The sequence below is a fragment of the Lasioglossum baleicum genome, unplaced genomic scaffold (assembly GCF_051020765.1).
Source record: "Lasioglossum baleicum unplaced genomic scaffold, iyLasBale1 scaffold0029, whole genome shotgun sequence".
In the NCBI taxonomy this organism is placed as follows: Eukaryota; Metazoa; Arthropoda; class Insecta; order Hymenoptera; family Halictidae; genus Lasioglossum; species Lasioglossum baleicum.
Genome location: NW_027469089.1, coordinates 1,045,204 through 1,050,164, shown reverse-complemented (window position 1 = coordinate 1,050,164; position 4,961 = coordinate 1,045,204).

Here is a 4,961-nt window from a genome sequence, read left to right as displayed (position 1 = left end):
AAAATAGATAAAATAAAAGTCAATAAATAAATAAATAATAATAAGTAAATAAATACAATGGACAAAACACAATAAACATAAGAAGGGGGGCAAAATAAAGGGGAATAAAAGATAAAGATAAAATTTATAATATAGAGTAAAATGAAATATTATAAAATGAAAGGAGGGGGGTCGACCGGCAGGTCGCATCTTTGTAGAGGGGGGGGAGGGGATTATTGCTCCACCTCGCCCCCCGCGAACTGTCCACCTCGGGAGCGCCTTAATGGCCAGCCCCCCTTGGCGGCGGTGGAAGTACTAAGTAGTACCACCGCCGCCATTACGTCTGCGGCCCCTTACGGGGGCCGTCGGCCTCGTCGGGGTTGCCCCGCCGATGCTAGCCTCCTGGCGGAGAGCGGGTCGTCTTCCCTCTCCCTCTCCGCTGCCTCCTTCTGCGTTATCACAATCTCGCAGAAGGAGGCAATCGCTGCTCTTGACCTCTCGCTGCCGATCATGTGGTCGACCACGACCGGCAACGGGAGGTCCATCCCAATAACGCCCCTTAGGTCTCTGCGCGGTGCCGACCACGCTGGACATTCTTCCAGCGTATGCCGCGCAGAGTCCTGGGCCTCCTCGCAGTGGTGGCACTGCGATCCTCCTAGTGCCAGTTATGAACACACAGTTTGAGGAAACGGAGGTATGCAGGTAATTTAACTTATGCGCATGCATTGCTGCAACTTGTGCTGTATAATTTAGAATTTTTGTTACCGCGCCATCCGATTTTTATACATGTGCATATACTCGTACACGCTGCATTGTATTTTTTTCTGCACGCGACAAGGAGGGGACAGAGGCGAGTTCCGGCTCGCGTCTGTCCCCTCCCCCCGTCCCACCCCCCTGGTCAACCCGCATAAAACTTAAAAATATGATAAAATACAAGATAAAATCAATAATTGAAAAGGTGTATAGATAAAATAGATAAAATAAAAGTCAATAAATAAATAAATAATAATAAGTAAATAAATACAATGGACAAAACACATTAAACATAAGAAGGGGGGCAAAATAAAGGGGAATAAAAGATAAAGATAAAATTTATAATACGGAGTAAAATGATATTTTATAAAATAAAAGCAGGGGGGTCGACCGGCAGGTCGCATCTTTGTAGAGGGGGGGGAGGGGATTATTGCTCCACCTCGCCCCCCGCGAACTGTCCACCTCGGGAGCGCCTTAATGGCCAGCCCCCCTTGGCGGCGGTGGAAGTACTAAGTAGTACCACCGCCGCCATTACGTCTGCGGCCCCTTACGGGGGCCGTCGGCCTCGTCGGGGTTGCCCCGCCGATGCTAGCCTCCTGGCGGAGAGCGGGTCGTCTTCCCTCTCCCTCTCCGCTGCCTCCTTCTGCGTTATCACAATCTCGCAGAAGGAGGCAATCGCTGCTCTTGACCTCTCGCTGCCGATCATGTGGTCGACCACGACCGGCAACGGGAGGTCCATCCCAATAACGCCCCTTAGGTCTCTGCGCGGTGCCGACCACGCTGGACATTCTTCCAGCGTATGCCGCGCAGAGTCCTGGGCCTCCTCGCAGTGGTGGCACTGCGATCCTCCCAATGCCAGTTATGAACACACAGTTTGAGGAAACGGAGGTATGCAGGTAATTTAACTTATGCGCATGCATTGCTGCAACTTGTGCTGTATAATTTAGAATTTTTGTTACCGCGCCATCCGATTTTTATACATGTGCAAATACTCGTACACGCTGCATTGTATTTTTTTCCGCACGCGACAAGGAGGGGACAGAGGCGAGTTCCGGCTCGCGTCTGTCCCCTCCCCCCGTCCCACCCCCCTGGTCAACCCGCATAAAACTTAAAAATATGATAAAATACAAGATAAAATCAATAATTGTAAAGGTGTATAGATAAAATAGATAAAATAAAAGTCAATAAATAAATAAATAATAATAAGTAAATAAATACAATGGACAAAACACAATAAACATAAGAAGGGTGGCAAAATAAAGGGGAATAAAAGATAAAGATAAAATTTATAATATAGAGTAAAATGAAATATTATAAAATAAAAGGAGGGTGGTCGACCGGCAGGTCGCATCTTTGTAGAGGGGGGGAGGGGATTATTGCTCCACCTCGCCCCCCGCGACCTGTCCACCTCGGGGGCGCCTTAACGGCCAGCCCCCCTTGGCGGCGGTGGAAGTACTAAGTAGTACCACCGCCGCCATTACGCCTGCGGCCCCTTACGGGGGCCGTCGGCCTCGTCGGGGTTGCCACGCCGATGCTAGCCTTCTGGCGGAGAGCGGGTCGGCTTCCCTCTCCCTCTCCGCTGCCTCCTTCTGCGTTATCACAATCTCGCAGAAGGAGGCAATCGCTGCTCTTGACCTCTCGCTGCCGATCATGTGGTCGACCACGACCGGCAACGGGAGGTCCATCCCAATAACTCCCCATAGGTCTCTACGCGGTGCCGACCAGGCTGGACATTCTTCCAGCGTATGCCGCGCAGAGTCCTGGGCCTCATCGCAGTGGTGGCACTGCGATCCTCCTAGTGCCAGTTATGAACACACAGTTTGAGGAAACGGAGGTATGCAGGTAATTTAACTTATGCGCATGCATTGCTGCAACCTGTGCTGTATAATTTAGAATTTTTGTTACCGCGCCATCCGATTTTTATACATGTGCAAATACTCGTACACGCTGCATTGTATTTTTTTCCGCACGCGACAAGGAGGGGACAGAGGCGAGTTCCGGCTCGCGTCTGTCCCCTCCCCCCGTCCCACCACCATGGTAAACCCGCATAAAACTTAAAAATATGATAAAATAAAACATAAAATCAGTAAATGAAAAGGTGTATAGATAAAATAGATAAAATAAAAGTCAATAAATAAATAAATAATAATAAGTAAATAAATACAATGGACAAAACACAACAAACATAAGAAGGGTGGCAAAATAAAGGGGAATAAAAGATAAAGATAAAATTTATAATATAGAGTAAAATGAAATATTATAAAATAAAAGGAGGGTGGTCGACCGGCAGGTCGCATCTTTGTAGAGGGGTGGGAGGGGATTATTGCTCCACCTCGCCCCCCGCGACCTGTCCACCTCGGGGGCGCCTTAACGGCCAGCCCCCCTTGGCGGCGGTGGAAGTACTAAGTAGTACCACCGCCGCCATTACGCCTGCGGCCCCTTACGGGGGCCGTCGGCCTCGTCGGGGTTGCCACGCCGATGCTAGCCTTCTGGCGGAGAGCGGGTCGGCTTCCCTCTCCCTCTCCGCTGCCTCCTTCTGCGTTATCACAATCTCGCAGAAGGAGGCAATCGCTGCTCTTGACCTCTCGCTGCCGATCATGTGGTCGACCACGACCGGCAACGGGAGGTCCATCCCAATAACTCCCCATAGGTCTCTACGCGGTGCCGACCAGGCTGGACATTCTTCCAGCGTATGCCGCGCAGAGTCCTGGGCCTCCTCGCAGTGGTGGCACTGCGATCCTCCTAGTGCCAGTTATGAACACACAGTTTGAGGAAACGGAGGTATGCAGGTAATTTAACTTATGCGCATGCATTGCCGCAACCTGTGCTGTATAATTTAGAATTTTTGTTACCGCGCCATCCGATTTTTATACATGTGCAAATACTCGTACACGCTGCATTGTATTTTTTTCCGCACGCGACAAGGAGGGGACAGAGGCGAGTTCCGGGTCGCGTCTGTCCCCTCCCCCCGTCCCACCCCCCTGGTCAACCCGCATAAAACTTAAAAATATGATAAAATACTAGATAAAATCAATAATTGAAAAGGTGTATAGATAAAATAGATAAAATAAAAGTCAATAAATAAATAAATAATAATAAGTAAATAAATACAATGGACAAAACACAACAAACATAAGAAGGGGGGCAAAATAAAGGGGAATAAAAGATAAAGATAAAATTTATAATACGGAGTAAAATGATATTTTATAAAATAAAAGCAGGGGGGTCGACCGGCAGGTCGCATCTTTGTAGAGGGGGGGGAGGGGATTATTGCTCCACCTCGCCCCCCGCGAACTGTCCACCTCGGGAGCGCCTTAACGGCCAGCCCCCCTTGGCGGCGGTGGAAGTACTAAGTAGTACCACCGCCGCCATTACGTCTGCGGCCCCTTACGGGGGCCGTCGGCCTCGTCGGGGTTGCCCCGCCGATGCTAGCCTCCTGGCGGAGAGCGGGTCGTCTTCCCTCTCCCTCTCCGCTGCCTCCTTCTGCGTTATCACAATCTCGCAGAAGGAGGCAATCGCTGCTCTTGACCTCTCGCTGCCGATCATGTGGTCGACCACGACCGGCAACGGGAGGTCCATCCCAATAACGCCCCTTAGGTCTCTGCGCGGAGCCGACCACGCTGGACATTCTTCCAGCGTATGCCGCGCAGAGTCCTGGGCCTCCTCGCAGTGGTGGCACTGCGATCCTCCCAATGCCAGTTATGAACACACAGTTTGAGGAAACGGAGGTATGCAGGTAATTTAACTTATGCGCATGCATTGCTGCAACTTGTGCTGTATAATTTAGAATTTTTGTTACCGCGCCATCCGATTTTTATACATGTGCAAATACTCGTACACGCTGCATTGTATTTTTTTCCGCACGCGACAAGGAGGGGACAGGGGCGAGTTCCGGCTCGCGTCTGTCCCCTCCCCCCGTCCCACCCCCCTGGTCAACCCGCATAAAACTTAAAAATATGATAAAATACAAGATAAAATCAATAATTGTAAAGGTGTATAGATAAAATAGATAAAATAAAAGTCAATAAATAAATAAATAATAATAAATAAATAAATACAATGGACAAAACACAATAAACATAAGAAGGGGGGCAAAATAAAGGGGAATAAAAGATAAAATTAAAATTTATAATATAGTGTAAAATGAAATATTATAAAATGAAAGGAGGGGGGTCGACCGGCAGGTCGCATCTTTGTAGAGGGGGGGGAGGGGATTATTGCTCCACCTC